This window comes from Canis lupus, chromosome 34, assembly GCF_003254725.2.
Source record: "Canis lupus dingo isolate Sandy chromosome 34, ASM325472v2, whole genome shotgun sequence".
Taxonomy (NCBI): domain Eukaryota; kingdom Metazoa; phylum Chordata; class Mammalia; order Carnivora; family Canidae; genus Canis; species Canis lupus.
Window position 1 is genome coordinate 2,432,501 of NC_064276.1, and position 10,571 is coordinate 2,443,071.

Consider the following 10,571-nt stretch of genomic DNA (forward strand, 5'->3'; position numbering starts at 1 on the left):
AGGAAGGAAGGAAGGAAGAAGTTCCTTTCAGCTAATGATGTAACCTAAATGATCTGCTGTCAGCTTTGATTCTTTTATTAAGACACACACTATAATGGGTTTCTGGACCCAATTTCAGCACGCGTGTGGGGACACTTCCCCACACCAAAGAGCAGTTCTTGGTCACTAGCTCAGTGTCCTAGTTAAGTCAATTCAGTGTAAGTCCCTTCTGATAGTCCCCACCCGAAGGCATCACAGCCCATAGGCTAAGGACTCATTCCTACCACCCCGTCCCCTCCTGCCACTGCCGATTCCCAATCCCAAAGGCAGGTTGCCAGCTTTGTTTCTGGCAGAACCGCTGCAGATTGGAAGTTCCCAAGACACCTTCCTTGAGTTCGATTAATTTGCTAGAGCTGCTCACAGAACTCAGAGAAACATTTTACTTTCTAGATTTCTGGTTTATTGTAAGAGGATATAATTCAGGAACAGCCAGCTGGAAGAGATGCACAGGGCAAGGTGTGGGGAAAAAGCATGCAACTTCCATGACCTTTCTGAGCACCCCACTCCCTCCAGAACACCACATGTTCACCAATCTGGAAGCTCTCCAAACTCATCCTTTTTTATGGAGGTTTCATCACACAGATATGATTGATTAAATGGAGGTGACTGATCCAATTTCAGCTCCTCTCCCCTCCCCAGGGAGTCAGGGGGTAGGGACTGAAGGCACCAACCCTGGAACCACTTGGTTGATTGTCCAGGCAACCAGCCCTCATCCTCAAGTGCAGAAGTCACCTCATCAACTCTATCAAAAGACACACTTCGCTGCTCTCAACTCTTAGGCAATTCCAAGGGTTTTGAGAACTGTGAGCCAGGGCTGTGGACAAAACCCAAATGCATATTTCTGATAAATCGCCATATTGCACATACACATACCCACACATAAATACCACAGATGTTGCCCTCAAAATAATCTAAAACCATCATTTTATTGATATGAAAACTGAAGCACAAAAGACATCAAGTGACTTGAACTTGCATCCAAATAGCTACTAACAAAAAAAAAAAATAGCTACTAACAGAGACTGGAATATAATTAGGTTTGGTTTATTGTTAATGTGATAAAATGTGACCTAACGACACAATACTTGCTATTTTGTGGTGTCGATTGATAAATATCAGTGAGAATGATCATAATGATTTGCTTTATGCTATTTACCTTTTGTGTTTGTTTTGCTTAAAACTATATCACAAACATCCTTGACATAAAAATGTAGATTGTCTAATGTCAGAGATGGAAAAAATAAGACAGGGGAAAATTGCATGAAAAGGAAAGCAAATAGCTAAGTGTTTAAGTAAGAATGAGCACTTAAATCTCTTGAAAAGAATTTTAATTCTGAGCTTCCTATAAAATAGTGTCACTGCCTATAAAATTATTTTTTTAATATCTCCACTTCAAGAAACTCATTTGCCAGATTTGCTTTCCATGGATCATACCATTGTTTTACTAAGGCTTCATACAGTAATAGATGCAAGGACCATTAAAATAAACATTGTTTCTGTCTCATTAATTTGTTTGATAACACCTTTTATGCATAGTGGACTGTGTGACCTTTCTTTAAAATGAAATTTTAAGTACACGAACCATACTGACGCCTTTCACAAATACTGGCATAACATTAATGGAATTAATTAATTCTATGGTATTATTATCATTGTGCCAGAGTATTCATACAGCAGCCACAGGAAGACAAGAGGTAACAGAGATCTAAAAATAATAGTCAGCAATCAGTACAAAACCATATTTAGATTCCCAGGTGTTGTAACGCAGCAATATCTTCTGAATCCAATTCCTGCAGGGATAGGACGCATTTACAGCAATTAAACAACACTCCCTTTTATTTCATGAAAGGGTGAAAATCTATTTTTGCAATCAGCTGCAATTATTACTCCATTATCCTATTTTCCCTCTGAGGATTGTTCCTGATCTTGGACCTTTAAACACATGAGCTCCCAATACTTCAGCCTTAGGGGAATAGCCATCTCATTGTAAAGACAGCTCAGTAATGGCCAGTCATGAAATAACAATAGAGCTCTCAAGATAGGTTGCCTCAGAATATTCAAGTAAATATGTAAAATTAATAAAACCATTCTGAATGAAAATGCACACCATATGATGTATATGCAAACATGTACTGATTATATCCATACAAGTGGTATTCTGGAAAGTTGTGAGAGGAAGAGTATGAATTAAAATTTGATAATCCATGCATAGAAAATACAGGGAGTGCCTATTATGTGCAAGGCACTATTGTGTGCTTGGTGCTGCAGTAGCCTCAAAGTTAAAAGCAGAACTCTACCTGCCAAGAGATTTAGTGAGGAGGTCCGACAGGTAATGACTTCAAGGTGAGATGTGATTAACGCTCTATAAGTGGGGCAAACCATGCTGGACAGTTATAGCCACTTAAATCACTCCTGGCTGGAGTAGCCAGGGAACATTTAATAAAAAAAGAAACATTTCATCTGACTTTTATCCTTTCTGGGGGAATCTCAAAGATAGCTGGACAAGTAAAATTTATGCCAATGCATTTTCTGATCCAGGGCAGGGTGGAAAGGCATCCCTAAGACTTGTACACCTCTCTGTTCCAGGCTATTATGAAAAAGTATTGAGACATTAATCTTAAGAAGGTTGTATAGCTACAATTCTCAAGCCAATAGGTGTATGGTGGTAAATAATGTGGTATCCTTTGATGGACAGAGGCCCAAAGATTGTTCTGTCTTCCTGATATGCTGTATTACTTGACCCACCTTGGGACAAAGGTGAGAATGATTGCTCAGAACCATTTCCTACCTCTAGGAAAAGTGACTATATTTTCATAAAATAAATTGAGCCATCTGGGTAAATGCTGTCTGGGTTCATGTGAGTCATAGCTATTTCCGCATTTCCTGAAATGTAATTCCACTAGTTAAAAATTCCCAAGATGGAAAAACAATCCCTGATACCACAGCTATACATTTTGTTTTTACCCAAGAGCTTCCTTCTCCAGATATTGATCAAACTGGCTTCTCATCTCTCCCTTGAGCCAGCAGCATTCAAAATCATTACAGGGCACAGTAACGACAGTTTACAACATACACAAGAAAGCAAGCATTGTCAGGAAGACTAAAAATTCTCTTATTCTCTTGATAGTATCAAGCTTGCCCATTTGTTTCACCAAGGAACATTCTGGTTAATCAAGCTTTAATTAAAGAACCCTTTGCAACATTAACTTCTTGCTAAAGTAAAGAAGAAAGTAGACAGGTCCAATCTTGCTTGTGTATTTTGTTTATACCAAAGTAAAACACAGATCTTATCAGAAAGACTCTAAAGTGGTAACTTAAAATATCTTCCTTACAATACTTACAAACTCTTCTTACAATATCCCCCACAGAAGACAAGTTTTTACTTCATTCTTAAACTTAGGTCAGGAGGAAACATCTTTTAGATCCCATATTAGTCTCTTTTCATCACTCCAGAATTCAAGTTATTTTCTACGACTTTAATGACTAACATTTATCACACTTAGTGCAAAATATTTCAGTTCAAATCATACATTCAAATTACTACACCACTTAATTTATACTTTATTCTCCACAGTTTATTGTGAATATTTTTCTATACCCATCTTAATACAAGGAAACAATGCAAGAAAGGAGAAATAAGTGATTTCTCAATGATAATCAAGATTTTCTATTATCTTGCTAGAGTAAAATGCTCATTCGTGAACATCAAAAATTTTCCTGAAGTTTCTTTCTCTCATTAGCATCAGGTTTTCTCTGTTTCCTGTATGGAAATTCCTATCATTCATTCAGAATTCACCTCAAATTCAAACCCTGTTCAGTATCTTTATAGAAATGAACTACCATGATAGTAGAGCGCATAACTTTGCCACAATCATAACATTTATCAAATCTTAATTTGCCACTATCACTACACTTTTAATTATTTCTACCTATACACTAATGTTTATTGACTCAATTATTCATTTTGTATTGTTTAACAGATAACATTCATTATTCTAAATTCTGTAGAGAAGAAAAGATAAATCAGAAATGGATATGGTACTCATAAATCCTTCTGTTTAACAAAAAAGATTGGACATGTACATGGGTATCTTTCATGTGAAGCTGAGCATTTACATTAACAAGGGAGGCCCTGGTTAAGAGTTATAGGAGCTAATAAAGAGGAAAAAAGGAAGTATTGTGTGATGATGAAGAATACCACATACCAGAGAGCTAGGAAATTTGGGCTTTAGTATGAATAATAAAAGAATAAGTGAAAGCTTTTCATGGAGGGGTTAAATGGTCAGGTCTAGCTTTAAGGCATATTTACCTGATGACAATGGTTACTTCTAATCAGATTGAGAATGGCTGGGATGTGGGAGAGCACTCTCTTTCTTGAAATTTAATGAGAACTTAAATTAGGGAAGTGTCAGTGAAAGTAAAGAAGAAGAAACAGATTTAAGATTATCTTAAAAGTAGGCTTAGTCACACCCAAGCATTGACTAATGGGAGTATAGGAGGTAGGGGTAGGAATTCATGGTGCCCCCAAGTTTTGCGAACTGAGTGACTGAAAGATTTGGAAAAAGGAATCAGGCACACAAGAAAAGAAACCTGGAAAAGATGACAATTTCAGATGGAACACTCCAGAATGAAGGTCAATAAGACATGCATCCAAATTTTAGGAGACATGAACACATTTCCATCACAATACTTGAGCAAGAATTTGAAATTTACGTAGAGAGATATGAAACCATGATATACAGAGACTTTGAATGAGATCTACAGAAAGACAAAGTAGATCAGAGATACCCTTCCTGTTGACAAGAATTATTACAAAAGAATTTATAGCAAGTTATGGTTACCCCTCGGCGGAACTCCTAGATATCAGAGATGCATAATATTGACTTTTGACAGGTTTTTATAAGCCAGAATTTCCAAACATATTTATGATATTTGATTAATCCTCAATCTGTGCTAAGAATTTTATGTATGTTGTTACAGGGCAAATTAAGAGGAGTCGATATATGTTTCAGAAGTTTCTGTTCCTGGGGTGCCTGGGTGGCTCAGTGGTTGAACATCTACTTCTGCTCAGGTCGTGATCCCAGGGTCCTGGGATTGAGTCCCATATTCGGCTCCCCGTGGGGAGCTTCCTTCTCCTCCCTCCCTCTGCTTACATCTCCGTCTCTCTCTCTGTGTTTCTCATGAATAAATAAATAATATCTTTTTTTTTAAGTTTCTGTTCATATTTTCTTATTTCTTTGCAACAAAATTTCTTTCTTTGCAACATAATATCTTTATAATATTACTCATAATGACCATTGAGAGGCTAATTATACAAGTGGAGAGTGGACAGTTCGTGTATGACAATAGAACTCTGAGTCACAAACTCTACAGAAATCAACTCAGAAAATCAAACATCAACTCCTGCAACATCAAACCCAGAAAGAGCAGACATTAGGCATTGACTGCTAGTTTTCTTATTCTTGTGCCTGCTTCCAACTTGGGACCAAAGAGAAAGCCAAATGTGTTCCCCAAACAATCATATGAGATGCCCCACTTGTGGTTAACCTGCCTTCACCTTCCCCATGCCAACAATCTCCAATTAGACCATACCTGAAGTCTTTCTTTTTAATTATGAATATTCCCCCTCCTTTGCCTGCCTTTGAGTTTCCGCCAAATGCAAGCGATGGTGGCTGACTTTCTTTGCTTCAGCAAGCTCTGAATAAATAGCTTCTAATTTGTTTGTTTGTTTGTTTCATTTGGGTGGAGTTCCTTTATTTCTGGGGCTTTCCTGGAAAAATGATTTGCCCTGCTTATCGTTGGCCCCCAGCCTTCAAACAGATGCAGGACCCATAGAATCCCTTTGTGCCTTGCTGTTCATGGCTTGTCAAGTCTTCACCAATATGGTAAGTCAGCACCAGATCTGCAATCTGCTCTCTTTGTGTTGATCTCTTCAACTATTCTCAGGATACTTGCATTTATTATAAAAGAAGGGATACTGGGATAAAAATTGTCCTACCAATAGAAAAATAAAGAAAGAAAAGAATGAAGATATTGATTTTTTCAGTCAGGGGCATCAACAATATTGTTATTCCTCACTTCCTAGGGGTATCTAACCCAGATCTCATCCTATCATCAATTCCTTTTGAGCCACTTATTTCATTATAGTGGATTGTGCTTTTTTCAATGTGCCTACATATCAGTACAGTGAAGACCTTTTTGGCTTCACAGGGCAAAGATAACAATATACCTGGATAATTACGTTCCATGGGTTCACTAAAGGCCCCTCCTACCTTTTCCGAGGTCCGCAATCAAGACTTAAGAGATCTAAATTTCCTTTGTGATTCAGTTCTGATACAATATGTAAATGGTCCCCCTACTATGTTGAAAGAAAAAAGAAGCCTATGAAAAGGATGCCATTTACTTCGTCTGAGCCTTAGATGAAAAAAGAAATACAGTTACAAAAGATAAATCACAATTTTACCAATTTTACAGTCCATTATTTAGGTGATGACCTATCTATGGAGAAAAAAAAACCCATTCAGTTTTGATAAAGACTATTCACCTTCTTTGACTCTTAGAGAAGGACAAGTGGGAAGATTTCTAGTCTTATCTGGATACTGAAGATGATGCTGGCCAATGTTTTTCTGAGGCTGCATTTATGAATGGACTAAGTCCTCACTAAGAGACCCTCCGCTTTGGGAGCCCAAACATGTACAAGGTCTTCTGGAACCTAAAGAAGTTTCTTCCAAGGTTTCCTAACTACAAAACACTTTTTGGGGGTCTATTTGTGCATGACCTGATTTGGACAAACTTTTTTTTGCTCTTTTGGTGGTATATGGGAACCATCAAACACCTATCACTATAGCCTTACCTTTAACGCAGTCGTGAAGGCTTATCATTCTTATCTTAGGGGAAGAGTTGCCAATGAAAAACTTGCTAGTAGTTCTTTTGAACTAGTTCTAGCCTCCACACTTGATCCCATTGTTGCCAGACAACTGTCTGAGAACATACAACACTTTTCAGCCAGCTAATTAACTCTATGAGATGGTGTTACTTTCACCCTCTCACATGACTATCCACTTGTTCAATACCCTGAGTCCTGCCCCTGCTTGAAGAAAAGGAACCTGAGGATTATTTTACATCAGGTAGGGAACTTTTGGTACCTCAATCATGTGTGTTAGATTCCCCACTGGGAACCCTGATCTAATATTATTTATTGATGAATCATACCTCAAAATTAAAACTGAAGCTAATCAAGCAGGCTATGCTATCTCTAACTTAAACAGTCCTGTAGAATATAGACCTCTATACATAGATAGCAAAACTTATTGCTCTCACAAAAGCTTTTCAACTAGCCAAAGTCTAGAGAGTCCACATCCATACTGATAGCAAGTATGCTTTTGGAATGGTACATAACTTTAGGATGCTTTGGAAACAAAGGGGTTTCTCTTTAGCTGGAGTCCCCCTTCAAAAATAAAAATGGTCTGAAAATAAAGGAACTTTCATGCACTCCTACTTCTAGAGAACTATTATAAAGCTACAGACCCATTTAAAAGATAACATGGACACTAAACGAAATTCTCCAGCAGATCACTGCATCAAATAGGTAGTCTTAATCAAGGTTATTCTGTATAGAACCTCAAATGATAAATCTCTGGAGGGATTCAAAGAGGTCATTATAAAATGCAGTGCTTAGTCTCTGATTTTGAAAAGGAAGAACTGAAATATTCTGGTTGGATCCTGCCCTCAGATAACTTCTGGAACTCCCAAGATAGATGCTTGGTAGCATCAGATAATTTAAAATGGATATTAGCTAAATTTCTCCATGAAACCACTCATGGTACAGACACATTGATTACTATCTCAAGTCAATGTTAGTGGAAAAACTTTAGAAAGACAGCTGAAGTTATTTTCATGGCATGTGTCACCTATGGACAACGTAACTGTAAAGGTGACAGACACATAGCCAGGAATGAAAGGTTCAAGGTCCCTTTGTACACCTTTCAGTGGGTTTTTATTCAGGTTCTATTCTCCATGAAGGAATATGTGTAAATATAAAAAAGTATGGCATGCCAACTTTTATATCACATGATGGAGACACACTTCATAGGACCCATTACAGAAGAATTCTGTGAGGCCTAAGCACTTTCCCAAAAATGACACCACCTTTATTTCCCACAATATTCTGAAAAAGTTGAAAGAACAAGCAACATCCTTACATTGTAAATGGCAGTTCTTTCAGAAACCCTGGAGTGTCCTTGTCCACAGGAAATCCCATTAGCCTTTACCATCACATGGCTCACCTTCTTGGAGTCCTATCAGTTATCTCCCTATGAATTGGTAACTAGGATACTTGTGCCCTCAGACATTTCATCTACAATAGCAGACTCCTGCTTCATGAAGACATGGTAAAATTCTGCAAGAGACTTATCTACTACACCCGGTCCAATCAACCAACAGCATAATGCCACCTTCCCATAAAATCTTCCTAAAAAGCCTCTTCATACTCTTCAACCCCAAGATTTCACAGATTGGAAGAGACATCAGACAAAAATTTCTCTTAAACTCATTGAAAGGAATCTTTGAACACCTTCAAATGGATTTCATCCACCTTCTGTTCTTTATGGGATTTGAATATGTTTTAATTCTGTCTTTTCTTTTTGCCCTCACCACTACACCCCTCCCTCTTGGGTTCTGCTACCTTTCATCTCCCATTCCCTCTCCAGGTTTCATTCCCCTGACCAGTCAGCTCTTGCCTTTTCTTCTAAGTTCAGGACATCTCTGGCTTCTTCAAATCCTATCCTGGTATATAAGGGAAGGGAGAAGAAATGTGTGGGAAATATCAGAAAGGGAGACAGAACATAAAGACTCCTAAGTCTGGGAAACGAACTAGGGGTGGTGGAAGGGGAGGAGGGCGGGGGATTGGGGGGGAATGGGTGACGGGCACTGAGGGGGGCACTTGACGGAATGAGCACTGGGTGTTATTCTGTATGTTGGTAAATTGAACACCAATAAAAAAATAAATTTATTTAAAAAAAATCCTATCCTGGTGCTGCCTGGAGGAGGAGGAGGAGGAGGAGGAGGAGGAGGAGGAGGAGGAGGAGGAGGAGCTGGGACTGAAGCCCAGCCTGCCATTTCTAGTTATTGAGTCTTATCAGGTACCTGTCTATAAATATAGCACTAAAATTCCAGAGAGTCAGTCCCTAGGTTCACAATATCACAATTAAAGAATTGGTTCGGAATACCACACAACTGAGAGACCATTCCAATAGAGGATTGCACACCAAGATTCTCAGAAATTCACTGCTTTCAGTTTTAGACTACTGGATTAGCCAGCTGTCACCATGATAAAATTGCCCCTAAGGAATTCTGGTCTCATCAAATGAGGCCACAGGGAATCACAGTGGATGACATTTCCACTTGCACCTCCATGGACAAATGACTTTAAACAAATATATCTATAACCAGAAAAAGAGCAAATCATTAAAATCCATTTATTTACCCTTACCTGTCATCTTGAAGACACCAGTGGAGAGCCAAATCTGTAACCTAGCTAATGTAAGGCCTTGGTTCTGACCTTATATAATAAATATCTTTTTTCCTGAGTATCCATGCACCCCTACTAAATACTATTTTCTTTGTGTCCAAAATGCCTGGACCTATTTTTCTCAAACTAACACCTCTTGCACTTAGGAAAGTATTTCAAGATTTGTCTGTACACAGAGACACAGACTTATTTATTTAAGTCCATAAAAAACCAAAGCTGGAGAATCCAACTCCAGACATGAGTTGCAAAATAAGACCATTTTTTATTATTCAGGCACTTCACCTGGGAGAAATACAGATTCATTTTTTATGTGAATGATCAGAGCAGTGTTCCCAGTGGAGGGTGGGGGATGATACAAATAGAAAAGACCAGGAAACCTATTACTAACTTTGGCAAATGTTATTGATGATAACACTTTTGCCATAGATAGAATACAGATCAGTCTCAGCTTGTTGGCAAAAGTAGTGATAAACCATTACATTGTCCTGGATTTCTTGTTGGCTAGTCATTCATGGCAGCATCTGTGCTATTGCTGAAGTTTTTGTTGCATTTAGATCAATGGAACAGGAGAGATAAACAAGCTAGTATTGCTTTAAAGAAAATGCTATTTGAGTCTCTAAAGTTGATCCTCATGCCCTATGGGATTTGTTCTCTTGGTCTGGGTTAGGCAGTTGGGGCTACTGGTTCCAAAGAATCTTAGAGAGAATGGTGTTTGTTCCCATTTTTGTCATAATGGTCATGATGCTGATCAGTTGCATTCTATCTCAGAATCTTAAGTTCTGTCTAGATGCTCTTTCACCAGGTGATCACTGTGATGATATAATAATAAAAAGGTCAAGCAAATCTCAAAATAGAGACAAATAGGCAGCCCACAAGCAGAAAAGATCTAGATCTTTAGCCTTTCCTGAATTGGCCAGCTGCTTGCAAGCTAAAGAGAGTAATCTAAACAGGAGGGCTAAGATTTGACACTAGTGCTCTGGCCCACACCTTTGCAGCTACCAGA

The 10,571-nt window shown here is 38.3% G+C and overlaps 1 long non-coding RNA gene across 1 annotated transcript in view; it reads right to left on the reverse strand.

Annotated features, from left to right (window-relative positions):
• Positions 1 to 10,247, reverse strand: part of LOC118353285 (uncharacterized) — a 17,071-nt gene extending 6,824 nt beyond the window's left edge. Inside the window, exons 1-2 of the long non-coding RNA XR_004811978.2 lie at positions 9,530 to 10,247; positions 5,632 to 6,033 (exon numbers count right to left, since the gene is read on the reverse strand). This is a non-coding gene — a long non-coding RNA (uncharacterized LOC118353285). The remainder of the gene's footprint in view (positions 1 to 5,631; positions 6,034 to 9,529) is intronic.
• Positions 10,248 to 10,571: the final 324 nt, after the last annotated feature.